The sequence below is a fragment of the Cavia porcellus genome, unplaced genomic scaffold (genome assembly GCF_034190915.1).
Source record: "Cavia porcellus strain 051 isolate PalLab524CR breed Dunkin Hartley unplaced genomic scaffold, mCavPor4.1 scaffold_6, whole genome shotgun sequence".
Classification (NCBI taxonomy): domain Eukaryota; kingdom Metazoa; phylum Chordata; class Mammalia; order Rodentia; family Caviidae; genus Cavia; species Cavia porcellus.
Genome location: NW_026947489.1, coordinates 1,336,824 through 1,359,031, shown reverse-complemented (window position 1 = coordinate 1,359,031; position 22,208 = coordinate 1,336,824). Strand labels below are relative to the sequence as shown.

General features: G+C 45.7%; 1 long non-coding RNA gene across 1 annotated transcript in view; it reads left to right on the top strand.

Moving 5' to 3' along the window:
* The window catches only part of LOC106027704 (uncharacterized), a 29,936-nt gene extending 8,913 nt beyond the window's left edge, over positions 1-21,023 (top strand). The window contains exons 3-4 of the long non-coding RNA XR_010047884.1: positions 8-197; positions 18,186-21,023. This is a non-coding gene — a long non-coding RNA (uncharacterized LOC106027704). The remainder of the gene's footprint in view (positions 1-7; positions 198-18,185) is intronic.
* The last annotated feature ends 1,185 nt before the right edge of the window (positions 21,024-22,208 follow it).

The window sequence follows — 22,208 nt, the reverse complement described above, 5'->3', positions numbered from 1 at the left end:
TTCCTAGCATTTCTCTGCACTGCAGGATCTGTGCTTTCCTGGGCTTCTAGACCAACCCCAGCCTTCCAGCACCCCCATCTCAAAGCACAGGCAACGCACCTACAAATCGGAACCTGAGAAGTTCCTCCAGTTTGGCTACAGTGCAAATATTGGCTAGTTGAGGATCCTCTGGCCTGCATGGACCCTTTCCTCTTGTGGTAAGTGACCGCAGTGATTTCTAAATTTCTTGGCTCTAGCAGTCTGCAGATGAGCATTTGTTTGTCCTGAGTTGCTCCCACACAGCTGTGAGATTCTTGCTGATGTTGTGGGTTTGGACCTACTGACCCATATTCTGAGACCCATATTTTTGGGGCTATTTCATTAGCCAGTCCACAGCTTTCCACCATAGTGACAAATGCCTGAAATAATCAGGCTCTCTGTGGTTGCTCAGCCCCACCGCTTTTGGGTCGGTGAGGAGGAAATATAGTTCAGCAAACTGGTCAACTCAAGGTGACCAGGAAGCCAGAGAGAAAAGGGGCAGGCCTAGCTACATGATGCCCTGCAGGGCAGGCCCTTGATGCCCCAGCCCCTTCCCATCAGACCACACTGCTCAGAAGCTGATGGTCTCCCAGTTGTGGGGGTGAACCACACCTTTCGTGTGTGTGTGTGTGTGTGTGTGTGTGTGTGTGTGTGTGTGTTGGGGATACACTTATCCAAGCCACAGCAGCCAGTTGCACTTAGAATGGTGTCTGTGAAGTCTTCCTTTGATTTTCTAGATCGATCTACATTTAGGTCACATCTTCCTAGCATATGAGATCTTAATTACAATTTTATGTTCTTGGTGTATTGGTCTAGTTCAGCTTTCTATTTATGCTTGTGCCAAGTCTTATAGTTTTTACTTTATCAATCTGTGCTAATTGGAGTAACAGATGTAATAATAGAATATAATACAATATTTACAGGGTGGACGCCCAGGGACCACTTGAGTTGGGTATCATACCCTGGGAGGTCTAGTGACCCAGTCAGAGGTGGAAGACCTGGAGCTCACCACAGAGTCCCACAGGAAGCTGGAAGGTGTTCCACTGGAGTTGGTGCTGGGAGCTGGACGTGAAGGTCCCATGGTGCCGGGGAGGTCCTGAGCTCCTCCCGAGGCACAGAAGCCAGTTTGCGTCTTCTTCCCTGTTTGCATTCTGTTCAGGGCAGGAGCCTACTGGCTGGTGCCACCCACACTAGGGCAGGTCTTCTGTCCTCACTAAATCTGTTCAGCAACACCCAGATTTGCTAATCTGAGGGACACAACAGTTAACTAACTGTCACATGTTCTTTTCCAGAAAATTTTCATTTCCGATTGTTTTCCAGTTTACGTATTGAAAGTCTTTGCACGTGCCTGTTTGTGTGTGCAGTTATCCTCTTTCTTCCTCTTGCTTTGTTCCCTTCGTCCTTTTCCTTTCTCTCTGTCCCATGGACAATCCCACAGGAACCTTCTGTGCTGGGAGTTTGCCCTTCGGACTGGCCGATGTCACTGTGTGGTCCACCTTGGCTCCCCACCTCACCACAGTGCAAGCTCTTGCTGGCTTTTCTTCTTCAGCCCACATTGTGCGAGCACCCTGGTCAAATCCACCTCTGCCAGGCCCCTGCCTCAACACTTCTGCTCTCCACGGTCTCCACAGTGCTTACGGAGGCCGTGAGGAGCAACCCAGGGACCTGGAATGGACAGAATGTGAGTCCTAGGATACTAGCATGAAAGCTTCGTATTGATCCCTTGGAGTGGGCTGCAGGACTAAAGCAAGCCGAGGTGGAAGCCAAGATCAATGCTCCTAAAAGGCAGGAAATGATCAGGAGCAGAGCTGAGGGCCCCTGAGCCTTTGGAGCACACATTGTTGGGTTGTCAGCAGAACCTGAGGGCATCTCGGTGGCCAGAGCTGCTGCAAAAGTCTGGGACAGAGTGTGGGGCAGAGGAAGGAGGGAAGGATGAGACAGAAGGTGGCAGAGGAAAACAAACCTCTTTTTGGTGGCGACAGTGCCTTGTGCAGGGAATAAAGATGGACAGAAGTCTCCAGCCACTGTGCTAAACCTGCAGCCACCTCAGAGTCCGGGAGACCACAGCCTAACAGGTGACTCCCAAGGCAGAGCAGTTACCCCATGATAGAACTTGAGGCTGCGGGCTCAGTGTAGGGTCCTCATCTCCTGAGGGACACAAAACTGTCCCTCAAGCAGTGCTGGCTGTAGAACCTCACAGAGCCAGTGCTGAGATAGCACCGCCCACCACTTGGCGGAGGTCCCCTCTGCGGCCAGCTGTGCAAAGCCCCACCCGCACCCCTACTCCCCTTTTCTGTCTGTCCCACAGCTTCTGTCAGCCTCTGAAAACCAGGTGATGAACCGCTTCATCTGTGCTTCCTGTGCTGAATGTACTTCTCTGCCTTTCTCCCTTCTCCTGGCGCTTTGGGACAAGTGTCCTGCAACGGCCCGGAGTCTGCACGGGAGCTCTGCTCTTCCTCAGCCTCCCGGAGTGCAGGTGCTGCAGGGGAGAAGCACTGTGCCTGGCTTACTAGGGTTTTTTTTTTTTAAATTTAAAGAGGGTAAAACTAAACATAACAAAACAGAACAAAGCAGATCAGAAGAAAACAATGTAAGTGACACAGATTTGAAAGCAAGATAACAGAAGTCTACAGTGGCTACCATAATGTCTCTTTTTTTCTTCTAAATAGTTGTCTATATCTTCACATACAATGAATTCATACAAAAAATAGTATAAAACTGATTAGAACAGAGTAGTGAAGGCATCACAGGCCTTCAAAACCAGACAGTAGGAAAATCAGCAATGGCTGCCATAATGTCTCTTGTTCTCTTCAAAATAGCTGTCCATGTATGTTGAAATTAAACAATTCAAAACAGACTAAAATCACTCTGAAAAAAGAGTGGATTACTGGATTTCACAGCATGATGACATGGAATCAGCAGTGGATACCATAATGTCTCTTTTTCTTCAATCACACATAAGATAATCAATTCTCGTAAACCGTTTAGGAGAAGTTTAGGCAATTTTAAGTCTCTAAATGTATACTTATCCTTTCTGTATTAGAGGGAAAAACAAAACAAAACAAAGTAAAGAAGATTACTAGAAAAGCAAGAAACAAAAAAGACAAATAACAATAGCAAAACGCCCAAAACAATGAAGATACAGGCCTTCAAAACAAGGTGCTGGGAACATAACTAAGGTTGTTTTACATAGTGATCTTCAAGGGTTTCTTAGATCACCAGACACAAACATACAAAATTGTTCCAGTCCTATGGATGTTAACTGTTTTGTTCCACAAACTTGTAGAATCTGTAGCACAATCTTCTCAGCTATCCCAAGTGTGTTTATACAAATTTAGATATTTTTTCTTTTTCCTTCTTTTCCCTGAGATGTTATTTTTTTTCTCCTTCGAGCAGATTCTTACCCTTTCACTGTATTTATTGAGGATTTTGTATATTATGTACTCTTACCATTTCTTACACTAAGGAGACAATACAGTATTTGCTCATGTGAGTTTGATTTATTTCACTTATGAGTATGGTCTCAAGCTGCATCCATTTATTTATAAATATCTCGATGTGATCATTCTTTATAGCTGAGTAGTACTCCATTGCATAAAAATACAACTTTTTTATCCATTCCTCAGTTGATGGGCACTTAGGTTGTTTCCATTATCTGGCTATTTCAAATTGTGCTGCTATAAACATGAGTGCACACATATCACTGTAGTATGATGTTTTCAGTTCTGGAAATATGCCCAGAAGTGGAATAGCTGGGTCAAATGGGACTTCCACTTCCAGTCTTTTGAGGAATCTCCAGACTGACCTCCACAATGGTTGTACCAGTCTACAATCCCACCAACAGTGCAGAAGAGTTTCTTTTTCCCTGCAGCCTCTCCAGCATTTGTTTTTGGTAGTTTTCTTTATCCTGGCCATTCTTTCTGGAGTGAGATGGAATCTCAGTGTGGTTTTAATTTGCATTTCTTTAACGACCAATGATGCTGAATATTTTTATGTATTTATTTACCACTCGTATTTCTTCATCTGAGAAGTGTGTATTCATCTCAGATGCCCATTTTTGGATTGGGTCTTTGAATTTTGGGGGTCTGATTTTTAAAAAATTCTTTATATGTTCTAGACAGAAGTCCTTTGTCTGAGGGACAGTTGACTAAGATTTTTTTCAAAGTTCATGGGTTTCCTTTTTACTCTGTTGGAGATTTCTTATAAGATGAGATCCCAGTTATTGATTCTTGGAAGTATTTCTCATGTGGTTTGACTTTCGTTCATGAGCTCTCTTCCTACCCCTATGTCTTCAAGATTTTTACCTAGTTTGTCTTCCAGCAGATTTAGTGTTTCTTAATATTTAGGCCTTTGATCCATTTTGACATTAGTTTAGTACATGGTGATAGGCATGGGTCTAGCTTTACTTTTTTGGCATATGGAGAACCAATTTGTCCAGCATCATTTATTAAAGAGACTATCCTTCTTCTAGTGAATGTGTTTGGCCCCTTTATGAAAGATAAGGTGGTTGAGTGTGTTTGTAGTTGTTAGTTGTATCTTCTAATGTGTTGCATTGATCTTCAGGTCTATTTTTATTCTAGTACCATGCTGATTTTATTATAATAGCTTTGTAATATAACTTCAAGTCAGGGATTGTGATGCCTCCTGCCCTGCCTTTGTTGCTCAGAACTGCCTTTGCTATTCCAGGCCTCTTCTGGTTCCAGATGAATTTTAGGAGTGATTTCTCTAGGTCAGTGAGGCATAATAGTGGTATTTTGATTGGGATTGCATTAAGTCTGCATAACAATTTTGGGAGAATGGCCATTTTCATGATATTTGTCCTTCCTATCCACGAACAAGAAATGTCTTTCCATTTTCTGAGATCCTATTCAACTTCTTTTTTAGGGTAATATAATTTTCCCTGAATAGATCTTTTACTTCTTTTGTTAGATTGATTCTAAGTATTTCATTTTTTTGGATGCTATTGTGAAGGGTATGGCTTTTCTTATTTCTCAGTGATTCTGTTGTTAGGAATGTATAGGAATGCTATTTATTTTTGAATGTTGACTTTGTATCCAGTAATATTTCTGAATTTATTTATTATACCTAGGAGTCTTTCAATAGAGTTTTGAGGGTCTTCTATGTAGAGTATCATGTCATCTGCAAACAATGATACTTTAACTTATTCTTTTCCTATTCTTTCTTCTTTTATTTCTGGCTCTTGTCTAATTGCTCTGGCTATTATTTCCAGCACTACATTGAATAGGAGTGGTGATAATGGACATCCTTGTCTTGTTAGTGATTTTAGAGTAAAGGCTTTCAGTTTTTGCCATTTAACACGATGCTGACTGTTGGTTTATCATAGATGGCTTTTATCATATTGAGATAAAGACCATCTATTCCAATTTTTTTTGTAAGGTTCTTACCGTAAATGAGTGTTGGACCTTATCAAAAGCTTTTTCTGCATCTATAGAAATGATCATGTGATCCTTATTTTCAGCTCTATTGATACGGTGGATTACATTTATTGGTTTTACATATGTTGAACTGTCCCTGCATTCCTGGGATGAATCCCATTGGTCGTGGTATACAATCTTCTTGATGATTTGCTGCATTCTATTTGCCAATACTTTATTAAGAATTTTTGCATCTGTGTTCATTAGGAAGATTGGCCTGTATTTCTCTTTTTTGGTTGGTTCTTTCTCTGGTTTTGGTACTAGAGTAATACTTGCTTCCAGGAATGAGTTAGGGAGAATTGCTTCCCTTTCAATTTCATTGAAGAGTTTGAGGAGTATCAACATTAAGTTTTCTTTGAATTTCTTGTAAAATTCCACAGTGAATCCATCTGGACCTGGGCTTTTCTTTGTTGTTAAGGTTTTAATTACATTTTCAATTTCATTAATTGAAACTGGGTTATTCAGCAAATTTACATCTTCTTTGACCCAGCTTTGGTAATTCATATGTTTCTGGGAATCTGTCCATTTCTTTGTTATCCAGCCTATGAGAGTAGAGGTTTTCAAAACAGGTATTGATGATGCATGAATTAATTGCATGAATTGAGTTTTTCTTTCCTTTTTAAAATAAGACTGGCTAGGAGCTTATCAATTTTATTTATTCTTATAAAGAACCAACTCTTTGATTCATTGATTTTTTTGTATTGTTTTCTTAGTCTCTATTGCATTGATTTCTGCTCTGATTCTTATAATTTTCTCCCTTCTTTTGGCTTTTGGTTTGACTCACTCTTATTTTTCTAGATGTTTGAGGTGTAGTATCAGGTTGTTTATTTGTGTTCATTCTGTCTTCCTGATGTGGGAATTCACTGTAATAAATTTTCCACTGAAGACTGTTTTCGTTGCATCCCACAGGTTATGGTAAGTTGTATTTATATTTCCATTTGCTTGTAGATATTGTTTAATGTTTTCTTTAATTTCCTCTGTGACCCACTGATTGCTCAGGAGTGTATTATTCAATTTCATGTGTTTGTGGTGTTTTTGCAGTTTCTTTTGTCATTAATTTCTAGTTTCATAGTGCTATGATCTGATAACAAGCATGGGATAATTTCAATTCTTTGTAATTACTTAAGCATATTCTGTGGGCTAATATATGGTCTATTTCAGAGAATGTCCCATGTACTGCTGAGCAGAATGTATATTCTGATGTTGTTGGACAGAACACCTTGTATACGTCTACCAAATCCATTTGTTCACACGTATGACTCAGTTCTGTTATTTATTTGCTGATTTTCTGTCTAGTTGATCTGTCTCTTTGTGTCAATGGGGTGTTAAGGTCTCCTTGTGTCTTATTGCTTATTTGAGTTTTAATTTCTGTTAATATTTATTTTGTATAGCTGGGTGCTCCCAAATTTGATGCATATATAATTAAGATTGTTATCTCTTCCTCTTGGAGTTTTCCCCTAACTACTATGTAGTGACCTTCTTTGTCTCTTTTGATCATTCTTGGTTTGAATTTCACATTGTCTGCAAACTGAATAGCTACCCCTGCTTTTTTTTTTGGTTCCTGTTGCATGAAGTATTGTTTTCCACCCTTTGACTGTCAGTCTATGAATTTCCTTTTGGGTTAGATGGGTTTCTTATATATAGCATATGGTTCGATGTTGTTTCTTGATCTGTATATCAATTTTCATACTCATGTTTGAGAAATTTTCAGCTATCGCTTCTATAAATAGCGTGTTAATATAATTTGTGTTGTCACCTTCTTTTTCATTTATACCTACCAATCTTATGGGGTTTTTTTTGCATCATTTTGCAGCAGTTGAATTGTTATTTCCTGATTACTTGTCATTTTCAAAAAATCTTTTCTTTCCTGTTCACTAGCTGCGATCTTGTCTTCGAGGTCTGAAAGTCTATCTTCACTTTCACTGAGGTGGTTTTGCCAACTTTTGACGGAATTTTTGATTTCCTGTATATCTCTTTGCATCTGTTTCATGCATTCTATTTGTTTCTTATATTGTTCCTCTAATTTTTAAACTACGTCTTCTTTAGATGTGTTCAGCATTTCTTTCATTCCATTTATCGTTTCTTCTTTTATCTGGGAGATTATTTCTGATTTGAGTTCTTTTATAGCTTCCCAGAGTTGTTTCTTTACTTCAGTTGCTATCACTTCTGGAATTCCAGGTGTATGACTTACATTTTCTTCTATGTCCATGTCTCCTAGGCTTGCTTGGATGGGCTTAGAGATTGCATTTTGCTTTTTCATTTTGTCATTGTCCTATGTTCCCTTAGGGAAGCGAAAGGCAAGGTCTCAGTTGTTTCTTGGGTTGAGAATACCTATCCCTACTGCAGGAAATTTCCCCAGTTGAGTGGAGGTCCTTAGGCAGACCTTACCAGGTGGCTTCCAAACACTTGGGGTCACCAGGTGGGGCCTTACCAGTCTCAGAATGATGCGCCAAAGCTTCCTGTGCAGTGGAAATTGCTGTGCGCCCTTTTGGCTGGCAAAGCAGAATGCAACTCATTGGTCACTGGGTGGGGCCCAAATATGTCCAGAGGGACCCTCTGGTATGTCCTCAAGTGATGTGAAATGCTGGGCGGGGCCTTACCAGTCTTGGAGCAATGTATTGAAGCTTCCTTGTGGGCTGGAAATTTCTGGGAGCCCTTTTGGCTTGTGAGGTGGAACATAGGCCTGGCTTAGTATGTTTTTAAAGCAGAGAAGCTGCACTGAGTTCAGCTACTAGAATGGCCACTTGAGAAGCAAAAGTCACAGGATGGCAGTGTACATGTATTTAAAAACAAGAAAGGCACACAAGAAACCAAACAACAAAATGTGCTTGGCTGAATTTTTCTCTTTTCTTTCAATTAGATGATTGGATTGGCTTTACATTATGGCATTAGGGACTTATTTGGAAAAATTGGTAGATTTTTGAAGGCAGGTGGTATCTCATTTCTGCTCGGGTTGTAGAATGCAGTCTTCTTTAAAAATGACTCCAAGTTTTTAATGCACTTGGTTCCCGCAGTGACCATACCCTCACTGACAGTGCCTGCCAGCCAGCATTTGTTACTGGGTGATTTCTTGATGACAGCCATTCTTTCTGAAGGGAGGTAGAGTCCCAGCATTGTTTTAATTTGCATTCTTCGAATGACCAGTGATGTCAAACATCTTTTAATGTATTTCTTTGCTGTTTCTACTTCTTTATCTGAGAAATATGCATTCATTTCAGATGCCCACTTTCGAATTGGGTCTTTAAATTTGAGGGGTCTGATTTTTTTTTTTTTTTGAGTTCTTGATATACTATAGATATTGGTCCTTTGTCTTTGGAGATTCCTTAAGAAACTACAACTAGAGAGTCCATTTGACTCAACTAGTCTCTTCCTAGGTATCTTCCCGAAAGAGTTAGAAGCATCATATGACACTGATATATGCATACCTTTGTTTATAGCAGCACAATTTATAATACACAAATCTTGAAAACAGCCCATATGCCCATCAATGGATGGATGGATAAAGAAATGTAGGTTTTATATCTAATGGAGTACCATAAAGAAGGATAAGGTAGGGACATTTTTAGGTAAATGGATGCACTTGGAGACCATAATTTTAAATGAAGTAAATCAGCCACACAAGTTTAAATATTCCCTTGTTTCTCTTGTGTGGGAAACCCAGCAGGAAACTAAGGAGCAGAATGGAGGCTGGATATTGAGAAGTAGGAAGAAATGTCCATATGGGAAAGGGAACAAAGGGCGGAGAGGGGGACAGAAGGAGGAGAAAGGGGTTTAAGAGAAGAGAATGGAAGGCACGAATGGAAACAAGGCTTTTATCAATGGGAAGGGGAAGAGAGAAAGGGAGAAGAATGGAGAAAAATAAAAATTAAGATAAATCCAGGTACAGAGTTCTGTAAGTGTGATCATTATGTGTGGCAAACGTGTACTAAAAAGTGAATCCGCTTCGAGGGAGAGGCCGGCCCCTCCCAGCGGTGGGAAACTTCTGTGTTATCCCATTCACTACCCTCGTCACCCACATAGGCTCTCCGAGGTCTGCGAAGCCCGGCTTGTGTCTGGACCGCTGATAAACCGCTGGCAGAGGTTGAGGATCTGCACAGAAGCGGCCATGCTCTCCGCTCCCCACCCTCCCTCCTCTGGTGTTTGAGACCCATGGGCTTCTGTGCCCTGGGACGGACTTAAAGCTCTGCCAAGGCCCTAGACCTGCTCACCGTTTTCTAGTGGGAAGCTGGTGTTTCCTGCCTTGGCTGGTACTTTGCAGTGGGTTAGTAATTCTTCGGTTAGCAGGTTTGGCAAATCATCAGGATGGTAAAATCCTGTTAGCAGCAGAACTCCCTTCTCCTTCCCATGCTCATAGGATTTAAGAGGTGGCAACTCAGTTTGGCTCAGGGGATAACAGGGTGAGTAATGGAGCTGGGCCCCTTGGGCCTGGCTCTGCCACTTGCTTTGGGGGGTTCATTGAATGCTTCTGTCCCCAATAGCATAGCAGTGGGGTGAACCTGTGGCACACCTGCTGCAGCGCACTGTTTGTATCGCTGAAAGCTCTGAGGGGTTTCCATCACTGCCTGTAGGTTCCTGCTGGGCAGGATAACCCCAGAGAACAACTGGAGCACCAGCTCGCCTGGTCAGGGCTCTGGATTCGGGCTGTGGGGTGGACGCCGAGGTGTGCGCACAGCTGTGGGGAAGCAGCACAGTGGCTCTTGCAGTCACGGTCTGTCACTTCACAGCAGTGAAGTCTAACTCAGGGCAGGCTCCCAGGGCGGTGGCTTCGGGCTCGGTGTTATCCTCAGGGATGCAGCTCTCTGTCTCCCCTGCCCCCCAAGGATGGCCGGACCTTCAGGCTGGCTTGGCTCAGGATCACACTGTGGTGGGTGGTGGCCAGTTGTACGGGACAATGTGGATTCTTTCTGTTCACAGCCCTCAGAACAGCTGGAGAGCAAGGAACCCTGCCCTGGGCCATGGAACCCATGACCTCCCTTCAGCGTGAGGGGTCAGCCGGGCAGCCTGGCGTCATGCGACCCAACAGCAACTGCTCAGGGGCTGACACTTCCTGCAAGTAGAACCAGGAGCCCCAGAATTGCTCAGATGTATGAACCCCTGCAGAGCGTATCTCCTTCACTTTCCTGGACTGGGGAGTGTGGTTTGCTCAGCGTGAGGTCTAGGGGTAGGCAGTTCAGGGGAGGTGCTGGGACTCATCAGAGGCTGGCCCACAGCACTCAGAGTAGACAGGTGAGTAACAGAACATAGTCAGGTTCTATAGAGCCGGGATGGAGGTAGGCACAAGTGTGAGACAGAGTGTGGAAAAGGTAGGTGCCGGAGGTCCCATATCTGGGATCTACAGGCCAGTGCCTGACTTGGTGCCGAAGGCTTTTCATTGAACGCTCTCTAAAGCCAGGATCTGGGCTTGCTGGAGTAACTTGGCTCCTAAATGTGGTGGGGAAGGAAGACAGATCAAAGCAGGAGAAGACGACTTGGTGTTCTGCAGAAGCAATGTGACAGTGAGGCAGGGGGAGGGGCTGCCTGCTCACAGCTCTTCCCTGGCTGCAAGAGGCCTTCCGGAGAGCAGTCAGCGATGTGCCTGCCCGGCTGCCCTGACTCTGGCTTCCTAACGACGGATGCCAACTCAGCCGAGAGCGGACCGTCCGGCTGTTGGAGCAGCGAGGCCCACAGTGCAGCCCTTCCCTGGAGAGAGGACCCTCAGGGGGTGCTCTCGGCCACTGCTGATGCTGGGCAGTCTCACCTCAGACCCCCTCGCTGGGGGTGGCAGGAGCTTTGCAAACATGAATCATGTACGCCCGGCAGGCAGGAGAGTTAGTATTAACACAGCACCCGAGCACTGGAAATCGATCTTGCCTGCCTTCAGTCTGTCTCATGGACTGGAGATGACAGGCAGAGAGAAAAGAGGCTGAGAGTGTATTAAAGGCATTTCTCATTCACCTCTGTTCTGCAAGTGTTCCCCCCCCAGACAGACAGCACCCCTGATTAAGTAACATAGTGGTAATAATTCTGATCCCTGACGGTTCCTGAATGCTTAATGCCTTCCGAGCACTGACAGACAGTGATCTCATTTGATGTCTGGCATCTGGTGAGGTCTGACGGTCTTAAGCTCAGAGCCCTTGGGTGCGGACCATCAGGCACCCGTGTGGCAGGTGGGCGCCCGCGGGGAGAGGTGGCCCCCCACAGTCTCCTTCCTTACTCTGCCTGTCTCCTGGTTATTGCTGCTGTTTTGTTGACAATAACTTCTTCAAGCTTTCAGTTCAGACAATCTGTTTCTCCTCTACCGATTTCCCTTGACAATTTCAACACCATGTCAAATTCATCCTGGGCTGGAAATATACGAACCAGGGATATATTTAACATGAAAAGAGAATTCGAATATAAAACACCTGCCTTTATGAAAAACCAGAGTTTACAAATGATATTTGACGAGAGGGAAGGAGAGCAATGCATCTGTGTACCCTTTAAATATCCTGCTTCCTAAAATGTGGCGGGTTTGCTTTGTCTGGGGGCCGCCTACAGCGGCCGTGTTCTGATCTCCAGCCCATCTAGTTTCATGTTGCTGAGGGATCCAGGGTGCAAGCCTTGCCTTCATCCCTGTGGTGCCCCCAGGATGCCCACTGGGCCTCTTGTCTGCCAGGTGCTGGGGGGATGGCACAGGAGACCTGGGTGCCGCAGCCCTGGGAGCCAAGGGGCCTGGAGAAGCAGAAGTCACACAGTTGGGGTTTGAATTCCCAGCCCCCTGCCAATGAGCTGCATGACATTAGATAACCTCCTAAGCACCCTGAGCGTCTGTGTTCAGTTCTGATCATTACTGACGCTGTCTTTTGAATCAGAGGCCTCAAATGCCTGGATGTGTATAAAGGTCAGGGGAGGAATCCAAGCATAAGCTGTGCCTGGGCCAGGGCACACACAGGGCACAGAGAAAGTGAAACCTGAGTGTCTTCTGCCTAGAGTTGACACCGGCTGTGACACTGCATCCTGGGAGGTGCCTGGTTTTGTCCATGCCCACCTGCTTTTGACCCAGCATGATCTCTCAGGACCTGTGGGTTGGATTGGTATGAGGTCACAGGTGTTCCTCCTCTGTCCTCTCTTATCACAGTGTGCAACCCCCTGCTAGCATCTTTCCTGGGGTTTCACAGGCTGCTCAGATCCAGGCCAGAAGGCCACACCTATGGTCCTCACACCACTGCATGGAGGGCTGCTGTCCTCTAGACAATGCACTGTTTTTCCCTGATGGTGATGGTGTCAGTCAGTTCTCTATCCCTGTGTAAGACCTGAGCAAAAACAATTTAAAGAAGAAAAGGGTTTTTCTAGCTCCAGCTTTCAGAGGGTTCAGTCCATGGTTGACACCGTTGATGCTGGGCCCATGGTGAGGCAGGAGTGTCATGAAGGAAGAGTGTGGTGGTCACCAGCAGGCCTGGGTGGGAAGAGCAAGAGAGAAAGGAGCAGGGGACAAGATACAGTTCCCAAAGTCACGCCGCCAGGACTCACTCCTCTGGCCACCTCCCCATTAACCATCCAGTTATGATTAACCCACTGGTGAGGTCCGGACTCTCAGGATCCAGTCCTCTCTGTGCCCCACCTCTGAACATGGTTGTGTTGGGGACCAAGTACACGAGTGTTTGGGTTGCTTCACATTTAAACCACAGCAGTGACCACATCATGCTCCACTGTGAAGCCAGTGCCAGGGTGATACAGCCTGTCAGCCTTGAGGAGACACTGCTGTCTGTATGTGCATGTGTGTGCGAGCGAGTGAGCACACTGTGGAAACTGATTGTGTGTTTCCTCAGTTTGCTCAATACATTTCTGAACTGTGGAAAATGACCTTGGGCCTACTCATGGGTCTGACTGTTCATTTTACTCCTCTTCTGCAGTGAAGGTATTTATGTCCTAAGTGTGGAGTTTGACCCTGGCTGAGACTGTGTGAACCTGGGCAGGGGAGGTCCCCACAGCACCAACAACATCCGGGACATCAGGGAATCTCCTCTAGAGGACTCGCGGGATGCTTTGGTGTTGAGAACAATGCAAAAGTATTTTCTAGGCATAAACTCCCAGTTGTTAGAGGGGAAGACTTTAAAAGTTTTGCCACACTTACCCCATGTTCTAACTGCACATGTTCAGAGTTAAATATATGCCATTTTCTCTAACTCTTGATCTCCCCGGCTTAGTTTCTTCAAAGCTTTACAATTGCATATATTAGAGTGTGCAAGCCAATTAGCCCAGGGCTGCAGCAGCTCACAGAAGTGACCCATTTGCTGTCTTTGCAGAGGTGGAGTAGCGCTTTGTGTTACAAATCTGCATTTCCAGGTTCTTACTGGATGGAGCAGATCTCGTGATGCAGGCCTGTAGGCAGCATTTGGTTGGTCAGCTTGCACTTCGGATGGGGACTGGTCTCCCATTTGGCTACAGCACACCCTTGAGATTAATCCCCAGTGCCAGATGCCACTTCATCACTGCCCAAGCCCGTGAAACCAGCAGGGAACCAAGATGATGAGGCAACTGGCAGCGGTGCAAGAAGGGCTAGCGAAGTTTGGAAAAGAAAGCTAAATGCACGGCAGCCAGAGCTATGACTCACCTATGTAATCCCTGGAGGCCGAGGCAGGAAAATTATAAACTCCTGCATAGCCTGGGCAGCTTAGCAACTTGGTAAGATCCGTTCTGTAAACACAAACAAACAACATGGCTATAGGGGGGAAATGGGTTGGAAAAGTGAGCAGAATCTAGAGAACCTGAATTTGTGATGTTGAGGAAAATCTTGGAGAACGTTTTCCAAAGGCAGCAGAAAGAGGAAAATAAACAGAAGGAAGGCGATGATAAGAGAAGCCAGACAACAGACGTCAGAGCAGAGATGCTCGATGGTTCTGAGAGAGAGAGCCAGTGAGACTCTGGGGGAGGGAGAGAGGTCACCGAAGACAGTGCACCTGAATTCGCAGGCTGGAAAGGCCACGAAGCCCTGGGTGACGTGAGTAGGGGGCACCAACGCACAGAAATATTCTGGTGAAATCCTGGGTTTCAACATAGATATCCAGAAAGTGCAAAATATGTTTGCAAAAAAGCAAAAATAACAAGGCTGCCGCATACCCTTTCCTCCAGGACTGAACCGCCCGTCCTGGTTCCCCAACACTGACAAAACACCACAGGCTGAGTGGCTTGAAAGCAGAACATGCTCCTCACAGTTTTGGGGCTGAAAGTCCAAGACCCAGGGCTGACAGACCCGCGTGGCTTCCCATTCGCGATGGCACCTTCTTGCTGCGCCCCTGCACGGCAGAGAGCGATGTGAGCCTTCTTATAAAAGGCCACCTTCTCTTTGCTTAATTTCCACTCAGAATCTTGCTCCCAAAAGCCACCAGAGTGGCTCAAACATATGACTTCGGGGTGGAGGTGCTGCAAGCACGCAGTGTACAGCACCCTGAAACAGCAGCATGGGGATGATTTGCTGGGAAAGGGTTCTGTGCGCCACACAGTCTCACGTCACTGGGGCCACACCAAGATGTGGGGGGAAGGCGAGGTCTGACGTTCACTCATGCACGCTTAGGTAACTTCGGGAAATTGTGGCTCAACAAAGTTATTCTATTGTTACTTCAGTGTTGCTCAGAAACTTTAATGAGATGGTTACATTTTGAATTTTAAAAGTGGTCACAGTGTTTCCCAAATTGATGTGTCTGAACAGCTGGTTTTGTTAAAGTCCTCCCTACTAATATCTACCAGAAAGGTTCCCTGTGGAAGGTTGTTTAGGATATGATCATTTGGACAGGAACCACAAAGGCCCTAGGTAACACTCAAGATTTTTCCTAATAAAAAGTCTTATTCTAAAGCCAAAATAATGCTCCATCAACATGAGAAAAAACTTCTTACTAATACAGGACCAATCTTACAGATAGAGTAAAAGGCCATGAAGTGCAGGGGTATGCAAGCCTGTTAGTGTTGTCTAGAGATTCTAGCCCAAACTGTAGATACAGAATAAGTAAGAGGGAGACACACTGCAAAGCAAGAGACACAGCCATTACCGTTTACAAACGTCTAGTGCATCAGCCTAGGGGGCCCAGTGCAGCAGCTGGAGAACTATCAGGATTTGGTGAGGATGCTATAAAATACATGTGCAAAAGTGTTTTTCCCCAAGCTGGTGCAAATTAAAAAACAGAATATAAAACAATGTGCTTTGGGGAAAACGACAATAGCACACAAGCTACAGATATCTTGAACACAAAATGTATATAAGATGTATAAAGAAAATGGAAAAATATCAATGGAGAACACAAAATAAGATTTAAAACCTGTGTTGGTCTCCAAAGGGCCAGGCAGGGTCCAGGCAGATGCCAAAGGTTGGATTTTCATGCAATGAGGAAGGAACTTGGCGTTATAGAATTTATAGCTTTGTTTTTATTTATTTGTTAGTGATACTCAGCATTGGACCAGGGCACTTTCACTGGCTACATCTCCAGCCCTTTTCTTAATTTTAGGAGAGGGTTTTGCTAAGTTGCTAAGTAGCCCAGGCTGGAATTAGATTTGCATTCCTCCTGCTTAAGCCTCCCTGAGTGCTGGGCACATAGGTGTGTGCCACCATGCCTGGCCTAGAACCTGGAGGCTTCTAATGGGCAGAGGCAGACTTGATCCAAACCTGCCCTTTGCTCTGCGGGGAGGCACCCTCTGCTCAGTGCTCTCCACTACCTACACACCGTGAAGAGACCAACACACAGACACAAGATGCTCAGAGAGTGCTTTCGACAAAACCCACATTCATTTCTACACTGCTTTGGCTTCTGGAAAATTTCTCCACAAATGTGCCACTTCTTCTGTGCTCTGATTAATACAGCTGGGGCTGATGCCCAGTCTGTTCCAAGTCTCTCTCACATGGCATTTAGTTGAGGCTGCATAAAATTTGAGGGACAGAAGAAGCATTAATGTGCTCTCCCTGCCTGCTTGCCGTGGACTTTTCTCCTCCAGGAGGCCCTCTGCCATGCCCCTGCCTTGCAGCCAGCTGACTATGGACTGCAACTTCTACAAACCATGAGCCAAATTAATCCTCCCTACCTTAAATCTGGGTGTCAGGTGTTTTGTATCAGTAACGAGAAAAGTAGCTAAGATAGTGTGCTTGCAGAAAATAAATCCAAAATTAATCATGTCAGGTGTGGGTTTTTAGAAAACAAACTTCCAGGTATTACTTTATTAAAAAGCTTAAAGCAGTAGAATAATGAACAAGTGAATTACTCACATGACTAATTTAAGTTAGATAACTTAAGCTTTTTTTTAATCAGTACCAGGAATCAAACTCATAACTGCGTGCTTGCAAGGCAGGCGCTTATGCCGCTGAGCTAAATCACCAGCCTGATAATTTAAGCTTTTTACCCACTTTTTAGTATAGGTCATTAGAAAATTCCAGGTAAGGTCACTGATGAGTTTTTCTGCACAGCTGATACAATTTTACATGAACCATTTGAATTTATCCAGCTATACAAGTAATATTTCAGAAATGCTCTAACCAACTAAATAACAAAGGAGATTAAATGTCTACCACAGAAAATAAAACACTGAACAGTTGGCAGTAGGATTCACATCTTTTCAAGAAAATGTGGAGTCGATGAAAGGTCACCACTGCTGAAGATGTGAGAAACACGTCCACTGTAAAACGTGTTTTCCCTGAGTCTCAAGCACGCTGTCGGGTACCAGCCGGCGGAGAAACTGGTCACTGTACTCAAAGGAGAAATTCAGTTTTCTCGTCGTATTTACCCAGAGTTGAGAGACTTCTGTTTCCCACGTAGATATTACTTCTAGGACAATAATCAGAAGCATAATAATAAAGTACCGACCTAGACGACATAGAATTTCCCATGTGATAAAGAACAGACAGGATAAAATTTGAAAATTCAATACATTTTTAAATGTACGTGCTTAACTGTGGTAGTAGGGAATTCATTTAGGATCATAATGGATTCTCCCATGAGTCCTATGCAAAAATATGCAAAAATACAAACATTTGATGATAAGTGTTATTTTCCTATTTCACTGTTCTTTGAAACAGTGATGGGATATGCCATGAAATTGGCTTCACGAATCATTTCACAGAGGGCAGAGTTTCCTGCCCCGTAAGAAACTCTTTCCGGACCTGAGTGCTCAGCCAGGACTCTGGCTGTCCGGCTCCGGCTGGCCGGGCCCAGGTCTGAGCCGTCCACGGCTCTGAGTGGGGCCGCAGTCCAGCTGAGAGTGCGGTGGTGGTCTGCGCGCTCTGCTTGTGTGTTTGTACTTTCTGCAGTGTTTACTGAGCTCTAAGATGTGCTTTCCATTCAGACAGGGGTCTAGGCTTGCACTGCGGTTTGTGCCGTGGGGGTTCTGACCACAGCCTCTTCCTGCTGCCCGCCTCTCTCTCCCGAGCCCGTCTTTATGCACCAGCAGCCCTGCTGGGCCTGCAGAGGCGCCCCGCTCTGTGCCCTGCTCTGCCCACCCGACTGCAGCCAGGTTCCTCAGCTCCAGCCCAGCTTCCCTCCTAACCTGTGTCCAGAGCCTCCTCGTCATAATCACTACTGGTTTTAGCATTCATCAGCTGCATCCCCTCCCGCTGGTGGCCAGGGTGCCCTGGCACACCTCATGCTGCTCACACTTGTGGCACCATCTCCATGCCTGTGTGCCTTGGGACAGATTTGCAGGGCAGAGGGGCAGAGGCTATTTCTGTTTCGAAAGTGACAGAAATGCTGAGGATTAGCACAAAGTCATGATTATTTTGAAATGTATCTGTGCTAGGTAAAGATTTGGCTTCAACCACTGCTGTGTTTGGACCAAATTCCACCTGTTGGACTCAACACTGAGCATCAGCCCAGCTGCCCTCACGGGGAAGCTTCGGAGCATCACCATGGTCAGGTAACCTGCAACACGCCGTGTGTTGATATGAGTTCTGTCTTCCCCTTCATCTGTTATTTTCTTTAACTTTCTAACTTGTTTGTTCGCCCTTCCTGCCCCCTCCCCGCTGTCACCCCTGCTCAGCCCGAGAGGTTAACTGAGACTGTTTACAAGGCCGTGAAGGGAAAGACTCCCATCAGTGCCCTGCTGAATGCTTGACTGAATGCAGGTGATGAAGGTAGCAGGAGCCAAGGGTCAGTGAGATAGCCCAGGCTCGAGGCCTTTGGACATCTTGTTGGCTGGCAGTAAATGCATTTCCTGTGTCCTCCATCTGCTCTTTGGAAGCAACATTTTCTGTGAGATCTTTATTCAGTCCTCCGAGCTGAGGAAACTTACTTATTGGTTAAGAACAAATGATGTAAGTCAGTGGGCAGGGCGAGCCAGGCTGGATGGGCTGACGGAAGGGTTACAGGTTCTTACCTTGTCTTAGTTACTTTTAACTTGTCGCTGAGACAAAATACCTGATGCACCAAGTTGGGAAAGGAAAGGTTTATTTCTTACAGTTTTTGGAGGTTTCGGTCCATACTCAGTTGGCTCCAAGTAGGGTGGCATGGCAGGGCCACAGTTCATGGCAGCTGCAAACAGCAAGGAGAAACTGGCAAGAGAGAGCGAGACGTGCCTTCTTCCTGCAATTACGTTGTATGCTGGCTCCACCCCTATGTGGGTGTAGCACTGACACCATCAATCCGAGCACTAGACAATGAACCAGTCACAGGTGCATAATGTAAACGCATGAGGCCTGGGGGCCACCCACATAAACCATGACATACCTGTTGGTGCTCTTTCTTCTTGGCATCTCTAGGAGGCAGAGCGGTGCCTTGTTTCCATCTGAAAATGAAGAAATCAATGGAATGTTGCTCATTAGTGCTGGGCTGGTAGAGAAAGGGACTAACTGTCTCCAAGAGTGTCCTCTTGGGGGCCACAAGTCCTCTGTGAATTACAGACTAGCTCTTAGAACGTTGAGAGCTGCCAGGGGTCATTCATTATTAGAGGGTACAGGAGGATCTTTATTGAACAAAACTGGTTTTTGGTGCTGTTAGCAGTTGATAAAGTCCATTAACTGAAGCAAGCACTTGGCAGTGGCTTAGCGTTGGGTGTCTACTGTGATTGACGTTGGGGTGGCACAATGAAGGGGCTTCCCCACCAAACTCTAGCACTCTGACTTGGAACTGATGACACCATGGCACACTTACTGCCCTCCCTACTCTTCAGGCAGATCTCACTTATGTAACCACAGTTCCCTTCCCCAGCTTGGAGGCATCCCTAGGAACCCTTCCATTCCAGCCCTGCAGGGAAGCTCTGTCAATAAAACAAGCATTGCTGTGCTGGGCCTAATTAGAAATAAAGTCGCTGGGCAGGAACATTTGCATATCCAGGCACCAAGGAAGACCTGGTGTCTGGTGGGGGTGGGGACAGATGTGGCCCCAGTGCCTGTGGGCTGACCTAGCAGGGGCAGTAGATGGTGAACAGACAGTCCCATAGTGTCCTGGCGGTGAGAGGGCTGCAAGGGGCAGTGGAGGACACCAGTGTGTCATGGGGTTCTCAGCTGCTGCATGTGCAGATACTGTGCCTACCTCAAAGGCAGCTCTGAAGAACACATGAGGCTCTGTGTGTGCCGTCATTCGGTGACACAAGGCTCAGGACACAGCATGCCATAACTACCATCAGTGACACAGCGTTGTGTGCACATTGGCCCAGCTTGATCCCAGGAATCAACCTGATGATTGCCAGAACTTCAAGATCTATTCCAACAGGTTTGATTGCACTGCAAGTATCTGAGTGTATGTTGTGTGCTTCCCCACAAGCCTGTGGATTTTTTGACAGCAGGGCTCTTCCCATTTGGAATCCTGTGGCCTCACAGACAGCCTTGCCCTGGGGCTGGGCGGATAATTTTGAATGAAAAGACTTGACTTTTTCTTAGCATTAGGGTAAGCACTTGGCCCTCTGTGAATCTGTAATGTCTGTGGGTAATAGTTGGCTTTACAAAGGCATTACGGTTTTACCTTGCGGGAAGTCTCTGGTGACAGGAGCACAGTTGGAAGCGAATCTCCCCCTGTGGGTGTGAGGTATTAATATAAGCTGTTGGAAGCTGGCAGAGCAGATGTCTTGTGATCCTGAATTTTCCCCCATGGCTCAATCGGCCTTGCACACAGGAGGGGCGGGGATACAGTGCCCATCAGCCACTGCAATAATCCACGAGGTGGACAGATACTTCCAGCTCTTGTTGCAGCGGGGATGTCTGCTGGCCTAGGTAACCCTACATTTCTCAGCTTTCCCCAGATGTAGTTTCAACTGGCGAGACGTAACCAGAAGTCATGGGGTGGCGCTTCTGGGAAAGCTTTTCAACGAGGGACAAACTCCGATGATGCCTTGCCTGCCTTCCCCGTTCCTTCCATGGATGTGGTGATGGGAGCTGAGCCTTCAGTGAGTGTGAGCCAAAGCCCAGGAGGCCTGCAGAGCCCTTATCCCCACCTGACCGAGCCCAGCACCCGGTACTGGTCACTTATGAGAAAAATTATTATCAGGTCAGTTTGCTACTGCGTAGTTCTCTGTTATGTACGGCTGAACACAAACCCTGAATGACATGCTTTTTTCAATTATACAAACTCCAACCCTCCAGACATGTGCTATGAACTAAAAAATACTTAAAAAAATTATTGCATCTGTGCCTCTCTTCTACATTTTGGAATTATCTAGACCAAAACAAAACACATTATGAGAGGAATTAGTACCCACACCATAAGAATTGTTTGACAGCAACATAATAGTCTGTTAAATAATTTTAACATATATGGTAATACTAGCCTAAAGAAATAAAAAAGAAGTCACAAATGTAACTTGAAATTTACTAGTGGCCATATTTACAAATAATAATAATGAGCAGGGGCACTAGTTTTGATATTTTACCAAGTCTGCACGTCCAGTGTGGGTTTTGCGCCGTGGCCCATCTCAGCTCAGGTCAGCCTGCCTCCTGGCGCTGGCCGCAGTACAGCCGGCAGCTGCTGTGACAACTGTGAGGCCACCAGCGGCCACTTAAGGCCCCTGGGGACTTGAGAGCTAACCTTCCCTTACCACTTTCAATATTCAGCCAGAATCTGAGTCACTGTTTCCACACATCTGCACCTCAAAGGTGGGGTGGCCTGCCCCACCCGCCCCGTGGACCAGCTCGGAGAGCTCCAGCCGCCTGCCCCACCCCTCACCTCCATCCTGCTGTAACACGTTTTTCTTGTATCCTGCTCCTCTTGACCTCTAGCCCAGCACCTGGGCCACATCCTGGCCCTCTGGGGTCCTTGGCCCTTCCATAGCTCTCCTGCAGCACTAACAGCAATCTTTTCTGAACAGACATCACATTATAACACCAGAGGACCAGTTTGTGACAAGTTTCGGGAGGCCAGGAGGCTTTCACCAGGCCTGCCTTGACCTACCTGATTTCTCCTTGATGTCCGCTGGCTTCACTCCACTAGTCCTTCTCTCTCCTGAAGCTCTTTCCTCCTGTGGCTTCTGGGAAACATCTCTCCTGAATTTCCTTTTTCTCTGGCTGTTTTTCCTGTGCTCTTATTCTTTACTTGATCCTTACTGTGGGGGGACTCAGGAATAAATCCACGTCTTTTCTTTCTTATTTCCCTCGCTGAGCAAAGATGCTGTCTGTATTCTGTGGGCTCTGTCCTAGCTCGGGTTGAGGACATGCACACAGGTAGCTTTCTCAGAAGACAATTCTGAGAGTGGCAGTTAGGGACAAAGGAAGCTAGAATACACCATCAGATAAGGCTGATATGAACATGTGCGGACAGCAGGAATTGAGCTTGGCCCTAGGGTTTTCTGTTGTCATATGTGTCTATGCTTGGGTCAGGAGGGCCAGAGATTAAT